The sequence below is a fragment of the Podarcis bocagei genome (genome assembly GCF_964188305.1).
Source record: "Podarcis bocagei genome assembly, chromosome: 1".
Lineage (NCBI taxonomy): Eukaryota > Metazoa > Chordata > Lepidosauria > Squamata > Lacertidae > Podarcis > Podarcis bocagei.
This window is the reverse complement of record NC_138125.1, coordinates 126,382,969-126,392,426: the sequence shown is the minus strand read 5'-3', so window position 1 is coordinate 126,392,426 and position 9,458 is coordinate 126,382,969.

The window sequence follows — 9,458 nt, the reverse complement described above, 5'->3', positions numbered from 1 at the left end:
ACAAAAAGTATACCTCCTTTCTTTAGCTGCAGCGAGACAAAACCTTGATTTCTTTATCACGAAGGGAGGAAAAGGCTGAGATAGCTTCCAACGTACCTTTGTACAATGCCAGATTTTGTGATTAGCTTGAGCGTTGCAGGGACGAACGATCTGATTGTTTTGGGCGTATTGAGCCAAGGTATGAAATGACATGCAGTGGCTTGGTCTGGTAAACTTTCATTTCATTCTGCCTCCGAGGACAAAACTTGAGACGTGTTTTGTTAATGAAAAACAGCCATGGGAGGTTGCCAGTTTGAGCAGAGAAATTGGGAGGGGGAGTGTTGTTTAACCCTCAAGAGATTCCGCCCCCCCATCCAAATTGCCCCCACTCTCCCTTTCCCTAATTTGGTCCTAAATAGTAGGCACAGAACTATTTAAAATTCTAGAGTGGAATTCAAAATCACACTCTCCCAGTTCTTCTGTCTGTGTACGCATTTCAACCTAGCCATGTGGAACGACCCCTACTCTCCTTCCTCTGTGTGGTTATTTTGTTGGGTTCTCCCAGGGCCGGATTTAGCTTTGAGGAGGCCCTAAGCTACTGAAGGTAATGGGGCCCTTTCCAGTGTTTTAATTTGTCTGGGGAAAAAATATATTCTATTCATACAGAATCTTTCAAATGTGTTAATCGCCAACGGATACCAGCAAAACAGGGTTACGAAGCTAATCCAAAAAGAAACACCCCCCAAAAAGCAAGACACAGAAGAAAACAATGGCATGGCCCTCCTTCCTTATATCAAGGGCACTACAGATAAAATTAGCAAAATCCTCCATAAACACAATATCAAAACAGCCTTTTGCACCAACCAAAAAATAGCCAATATCCTCAGAAACCCCAAAGATAAAATCCAGTTAGAAAACCAAGGGGTCTATGAAATACCCTGCAAAGTCTGCCCAGCCACGTACATTGGACAAACAAACAGACGAATAAATGCACGTATCGCAGAACACAAGAATGCCGTCAAAAAAGAAGAAAAAACTTCCCTCTCTTTACCAACACATGAAAGAAACAGGACACGAAATTAATTTTTCAGATTCCAAATTGCTCTTTAACATGGAACACCACCACAAGAGAATAATCATGGAAGCCATCGAGATAGAGAAACACCCTCACAACATGAACAAGCGTGACGATACGTCCCGCCTGCCAGACATCTGGAAAATAGCCCTCCCCACAAAAACCGACACCAGAACCAGAGGCACACAGAACGCCATCTCCAATCAACCACACCAGACCCAAACCCAGACCCTCTCCACAGATAAATTACAGACACCATCCAGTAGCCAAACCATAGTGGCACCTCCGGATGCTGCACCCCCCTGCAATCCCTACACAGATCTGGCTGGCACAGGGCACAAAACCACAGCTCGCCCCTATACACGAAGCCAAGCCAGAGCACAACTAAGTGCAGTACAGCCATCTTCTCAGAAAAAACTCTTCACAAGGTCAAGAGGTCAAGACACGAAAGCTTTAGCAACTAATCCACACCTAATGACCCTCCTAAGTGGTACTCAGAATATCACTCAAGAAATCACTCAAGATATCCCTCAAGTAATTAATGAACAAAAGAAGAAAAGACACACTAACCTGGGAACTTCCTCTCTGCCCAGAACGTTGGAGGCTATACACCACACCCCCTCAACAGTATTTATAGGAACTCAAACACTGAGATCCTGCTCTGTTCCAGTAACAAGAAGCCGAAAGCACCAGCCTGAAGATGACGAGTGAGACCTCGTCGAAACGTCGCCTAGACACCCCAACTCTTACACGGGAAGACACCCGAAGACACCAAAACCTGCATTCCTGTACCCGTGAAAATCTACGAAAGCAAATATCTCACCTCTACGGGGAGGAAACCTTCCAGCTGACAAGAACCTACGAGAAACTAGAAATCCGAAGAGCCACCATCTTATGTGATCTCTTGTTCCTACGCAACTGCCGAGACAACAACTTAATTCCCACATGCTTCCAACTTAAATTCCATTCTAAAACCCCAGCTACCGAAAGGATCCTGAAACGAACTGAACTATCCCTAATCAGAAACGAACTACATAAGAAAAGATACCTACTAAACCAAACCAACAAAGATCTGCTCACTCTTCACCTCAAACTTTGTAACAAAATCCACCCTGCACTCTGGGACAAATGCAAACAACTAGCCGTTTGGAGAGCTGAAACGGAGTCCGCACATAAGACAGACACACACACCAACAAACTCCACAAACTAGAGAAACGCCAGAAGCCCAGCCACCCTCCACAACAACCCATGAAACAAACAGTACATAACATATCAGACAGGATCCTCACCTCAACTGAAACCAAAGTACTCTCCAAAGGTTTCAACTTTGCAGTCGCCCCGAGACGCATCCCCACGGAAAACATCATATGCGGAGTCGAAGCTAGCCTAACCAAAATCAACCCAGATGAAGCCAATAAAATCAGACTTGAAGTCACCAACATCCTCTGCTCCAGCAAACCACCCAGAAGCAATTTACACAAAGAAGAACAGAAAGCACTCACCAACCTGAGGAAAGACAACAACATAATCATTCTCCCAGCAGACAAAGGTAATGCCACTGTTGTGATGAACACATCGGACTACCAAGCAAAACTATCAAATCTACTCCAAGACCCTACCTACCAACCTATAAAAACAGATCCCACCACCTATCTGGAAAAAACCACCAAATCCAAAATAAAAGCCTCTCCTATCAGTGAAGAAATCCAGCTAAGAATCATCCCCAGAGAAAAATCATCCAGATGCCCCAAACTCTACGGTCTCCCCAAGATACACAAAGAAGGAACACCACTCAGACCAATAGTCAGCTCCATAGGCTCACCTCTACAAAATCTCGCTAAATTTCTCGCTAAGCAACTTCAGCCCTATGCAGAATCTATCGCTTCACACGTTACAAACTCCTTCCAGTTCATAGAAACAATAAAGAAGCAAAACCTACATCCCGACGACCTACTTGTGAGCTTCGATGTTGTATCTCTCTTCACACAAGTGCCCATTAATGAAGCCTTGACAGCCATTCAAAACAAATACAATCCCCCCGAGTACATCCTGGACCTGACCAACCACTGCCTAACCAACACGTACTTCATCCACAATGGACAAAGATACAAACAGATAGAAGGAGCACCTATGGGATCACCCCTCTCACCGGTCATCGCAAATCTGTACATGGAACACTTTGAAACCAATGCTTTAGACAAGTCAGAACACAAACCCAAACTTTGGCTCAGGTATGTTGATGACACCTTTGTAATTTGGCCACACGGGAAGAAAAAACTAGATAGCTTCCTCACACATCTCAACAGCCTACACCCCAAAATACAATTCACTATGGAAATAGAAGCCAACAACCAACTTCCCTTCCTTGACGTCCTTATCTACAAAAAACCTGATGGCTCCCTAGGACACACTATCTACCGGAAAAAAACACACACCAACCGCTACTTACATGCACAATCACACCACCACCCTGCACAAATAAACTCCGTAGCCAAGACTCTCATCTCCAGAACCAAACGCCTGGCTGACAAAGACCACTTGACAACTGAGTTACAGAATCTTTCAAATGTGTTAATCGCCAACGGATACCAGCAAAACAGGGTTACGAAGCTAATCCAAAAAGAAACACCCCCCAAAAAGCAAGACACAGAAGAAAACAATGGCATGGCCCTCCTTCCTTATATCAAGGGCACTACAGATAAAATTAGCAAAATCCTCCATAAACACAATATCAAAACAGCCTTTTGCACCAACCAAAAAATAGCCAATATCCTCAGAAACCCCAAAGATAAAATCCAGTTAGAAAACCAAGGGGTCTATGAAATACCCTGCAAAGTCTGCCCAGCCACGTACATTGGACAAACAAACAGACGAATAAATGCACGTATCGCAGAACACAAGAATGCCGTCAAAAAAGAAGAAAAAACTTCCCTCTCTTTACCAACACATGAAAGAAACAGGACACGAAATTAATTTTTCAGATTCCAAATTGCTCTTTAACATGGAACACCACCACAAGAGAATAATCATGGAAGCCATCGAGATAGAGAAACACCCTCACAACATGAACAAGCGTGACGATACGTCCCGCCTGCCAGACATCTGGAAAATAGCCCTCCCCACAAAAACCGACACCAGAACCAGAGGCACACAGAACGCCATCTCCAATCAACCACACCAGACCCAAACCCAGACCCTCTCCACAGATAAATTACAGACACCATCCAGTAGCCAAACCATAGTGGCACCTCCGGATGCTGCACCCCCCTGCAATCCCTACACAGATCTGGCTGGCACAGGGCACAAAACCACAGCTCGCCCCTATACACGAAGCCAAGCCAGAGCACAACTAAGTGCAGTACAGCCATCTTCTCAGAAAAAACTCTTCACAAGGTCAAGAGGTCAAGACACGAAAGCTTTAGCAACTAATCCACACCTAATGACCCTCCTAAGTGGTACTCAGAATATCACTCAAGAAATCACTCAAGATATCCCTCAAGTAATTAATGAACAAAAGAAGAAAAGACACACTAACCTGGGAACTTCCTCTCTGCCCAGAACGTTGGAGGCTATACACCACACCCCCTCAACAGTATTTATAGGAACTCAAACACTGAGATCCTGCTCTGTTCCAGTAACAAGAAGCCGAAAGCACCAGCCTGAAGATGACGAGTGAGACCTCGTCGAAACGTCGCCTAGACACCCCAACTCTTACACGGGAAGACACCCGAAGACACCAAAACCTGTATTCATATATATATATATATATGAGGCTATCTTCTGGACAGTGCCATTTTTCTAGAAAAAGACATGCTGGAAATCACTTTGTTTTCTTATAATGGCAATGGTGCCCACCTGAGAGGTGTCGGAACGGAGTTCTGGCGAGTTCCGGCTGGAAAAGGTCCCGCTTCTGGACATTTCCATGGTAATCTGTGTGAAGTAATTTATCTGTCTTTGTACTTTATAACTCTGCCATAACGTGCGGGGGGGGGGGGGAGATCAATAAAGGTTTTAATCAGAATATCATATTTCCAAAGGGATGGTGGACTTGAGTGTGTGCGTACACACGCATACACAAATGCAGTTTGTGTGCAGGTTCTCCAAAGCCTACTAACAACAATGAAGAAAGAGAGAGAGAGAGACAGACAGACAGAGGAAATTTCAAAGCTAAAACTTTGGAACAAATAAACCTCAGGGCAGTAGAAATGTACCGGTCTGCCATCTTTTATGGTTGTGTCAGGAAGTAATTGTAACTGGCAGGGCCAGATTTAGGTCTGATGAGGCCCTAAGCTACTGAAGGTAATGGGGCCCTTTATATGTCCATCTGTCCTTTGTCAACAACAAATTGTCCTTGTTTTTGTGTGTGTTCAATATATGCTATATGGTAATTTGTGGACCTAATAGGTATCTAAAGCCATTTGCATGTGCAGAATGTAGGCACCTTATATATAGAAATGAGCAAACCAGTGATATTTTAGGGAGCAGGCTAGCAGGCGCGGCCCATGACTTCCATCATAGGAGCCTACACAACACAAAACAAAACACTGTTGCTGTATGTAGGTTTGCTTTTGTTTGTTTTTTATCTTATATTTTGGAAATGCACATCCAGGTTGTTTTTTCCCTTTAAATTTTTTTGGGGGCCCCCAAGAGAGCGGGGCCCTAAGCTATAGCTTGTTTATCTTATATGTAAATCTGGCACTTACTCTCCCAGCCAATTTTGGGAGGCATGAGGGGGAATGAGAGGAGGAAGAGTCCTGTTGCACAAGCAGTAGTCCTTGCACAGTGCTTTCACTGACACAGCCTCTTCCCCTATTGTTGGTGCATAGAAGGAAGTGAAGATTAGGAACTTTCAACCCTTCCTCACCCCGGTTCTTTGCTATTGCTTAATGGCGACCAAACAGTATCCAGAGATGCCAATTAGTAACTTCCTGCAGTGAATATATAACGAGAGCTATTTTTCCAAGGAAAGAGGTGCTGGAACTCACCATGACCCTCTTCCTTGTTCTCTTATAATGGAAGTGGTACCCACCTGAGAGGTGCCAGAACAGAGTTCTGTCGAGTTTCAGCTGAAAAAAAGCCCTGTATATAACAATTTTGCAAGCTGAGCGAATGGGAGTGGAGGTATCAAATGTCACTTCTCACTTCTGAGATGTCTGATAAGCTCTCTTCTTATTGATGTATGTGTGTTGCTATAGGCTGTGTTCTTTGAATTTTTATTTATACTTTTCAGGTTTATACATTTCCCTGATTTTGACATTTCAAAACTTGACTTCCTTCCCCCTCTTTCTGCAGTTCCTTAAATTTATTTTTAATATCTTCTGCATATCCTAATTAACTTAATTTGCTCATTTATCCATCTTCTTTAAATACATACTCTTATGAAACTGCATAATCCTGCCACTGTTTTTATTTGTTTACAATTTATCTGTAAACGTGCAATAAACTATTTCCATTCTTTTATAAAAAGTTTGTTATCTTGATTTCTTATTCTTCCGGTAAGTTTTGCCATTTCTGCATATTCCATAAGTTTCCATAAGTTGGTATCCATTCTTCCTATGCTGGGAAAGTAACATTCTTGCCGCTGTAGTCACATACATGACTAAGTTTCTATTCCTATATGTCCCTATAATTCCAAAGAGAAAAGCTTCTGGTATTTTTACGAACTTTATTTCAAACATCCTTTTCATTTCATTATATATCATTTCCCAGTAAGCTTTAACTTTACTACAAGACCACCACATATGATAAAAAGAACATTCTTTCTCTTTACATTTCCAACACTCATTTGATTTAGGTTTATATGTTTTTGCTCATTTTCTCGGTTTTAGATTCCATCAATATATCATTTTCATATCATTTTCTCTTAAACCATAATGAAGGAATAGGTTTTCCCGACCCAAAACTGACTGTGCAGGCAGTTTGAAATAGGCACCAAAATCCCTATTTTTCCTTAGCTAAAATCCATTAACTTGAGCTCTGAGTCAATGTATAAACAAAAACCCGGCTGTATAGACAAGTGCTCAGAGCCCTCTCCTTTATCAGTTTGTGACGGCAAGGATGGCCTTGACTGTACCAGTAGAACAGGGAAGACACGTCTGTGCCTTATCTTACGTCCTGACCACAAAGACACACAGACCTAGTCCAGGAACAGTGCCAGAGTGTGTTCTTGGAGATGGTGACCTCTTGCTCCAAGATAAGAGTAGGAACACGAATATCCTTTTATGGTCAGAAATACAGGAAGGAATACCCTTTTATGGTTAAGAATATGCTGTAAATATTATATCCATATTCTACAATCCATATTCATATTCTACAATCGTTCCCATGCTTCCCATGGGATAGGCTGTGTTCTTTGCAAAGTTGTATTCTCCCTGAACCTGATTTACAATTAATGGGATGTCACAAGTGGAACGTTTAACATTATAGTAGCCAGGTCATCACAAACTATTTAAAATGGCGGCAATTTGATATACAACCACCATCATAAAACAGGGATGGGTAACCTGTGGCCCCCCCAACCTGCTGTTGGACTCAAGCTTCAATCATCCTTGGCCAACAGCCATGTTAGCTTGGTCTGATGCGTATTGACGTTCGACAATATCTTGGAGGACCAGAGATACCTGATCCATGCCTCAAGGACTGCTTTGTTTAGAACAATGTTTCCTTTTTATTGTATGCTTTAACTTACAATGGGTCCTGTGCCATTTTAAATGCCAGAGTTATGTTATCTTTCTAAAATTGCCTTAGGAAAGAAAAGACATTTACAAATGAAAATCACACTTAAGTACTAAATTGGTCAATTTCTAAGCAATTTGATAATTACAGAATCATTTCGCTTTAAATGGATTAGAAAAAGGAATATATTGGCAATATTTTAGCCAGTTCAATTTACTGGAGAATCGAGGACATTATTACTTGATTTTGAATCTTTATTCAGCAATGTCATTAGATGCGCTTATTGCAATATTTTATTGCCTTTTTAAGCACGTGCCATTAGATACCTTAAAAAGAACAAATACCTTGAGTTCATAATATGCTTTGTGCTTGCATTTTAAATCCTATATACAAATGTTTGAAATGAAGAAATGAAATTCTTACAGCTCGTGCCAACACCCTCAAATGCGCCGTGAATTATCCATATGCAGACCATTGTGATTTCACTTCAGTTCTGTTAAGCCATGATTTGGGGAGGAAGTAAACCTTTATCTCATTTCTGGCCGTTCAGCTTATCTCTGGGGCCCAGAGACCCCCAGTGTCAGGCAGGGTGGGACAGGATTCCCTGGGTTCATGCCCCCTCAAAATTGTGCATTTGGGGCTACAGCCCCCCAGGCCTGCACACTATGCCCCTGCTATGCTAAAAGAAGAAAGACAGGCCTTTTCTGTGAGCTAAATTGTTTAGGGAAGCTTTTAATGTTTGATGTATTACAGTATTTTAATTTTTTTTGGAAGCCGCCCAGAATGGCTGGGGAAGCCCAGCCAGATGGGCGGGGTATAAAATGGTGGTTCACCGTATGGCAAAACATATCCTGCTCAGGCTAACAGAAAAGTTGTCATACACTGCCTTTGTTTTATCTGTGGCACTTGCGCGTCAAGCCCCGAAACCTGCCCCCATGGAATAAAGACACAATGGACACAGAATTTAGTTTAAAGGTTAATGGGCAAATTTAGGCCACAACTTTATTGAATACACAAGTGTGACTGGTATTGGCTTAGGCATTGGTATCTAATGACCATAACTGGCTCCTGCCCACCCAGCAGGGAGCCTGCAAAGGGTAAACTACCAGCAGAGGGAGCTCCAACAATGGCTATTGACTGGGGCTCACCCCTGGGGTTCCCGGGAGTCCTAGCATGGCCCTAGCCCCTCCCTGGGCTTCAGACAAGATCCAGATCCCCGGATTCCTTTAATGGAATACCCTATCAAATGGAGGGGCAGGTGATGGCCGCACCTCCCCTCCCCACATTCCCCTAAATCAGGGGTGAGCAAACCTTTTCAGCAGGGGGCCGGTCCACTGTCCCTCAGACCTTGTGGGGGGGCCAGACTATATTTTTTGGGGGGGGGAATATATGAACAAATTCCTATGCCCCACCAATAACCCAGAGATGCATTTTAAATAAAAGCACACATTCTGCTCATGTAAAAACACACTAATTCCCAGACCGTCCGCGGGCTGAATTGAGAAGGTGATTGGGCAGCATCCAGCCCCTGTGCCTTAGTTTGCCTACCCATGCCCTAAACCAATGCCTAAACACCAAATCTTACAAAGTCGTGACAATTGCTAAGAGGTAGGCAAAAAGCAAGTGGCCACTGCCAATCTGCCACATTGGGAAAAATTCCTACCCGGCCCCTGTTCCAAAACAGGCGACCAACTGAAGTCCAAAGCAAGGCCAAACGCCGACCTATCA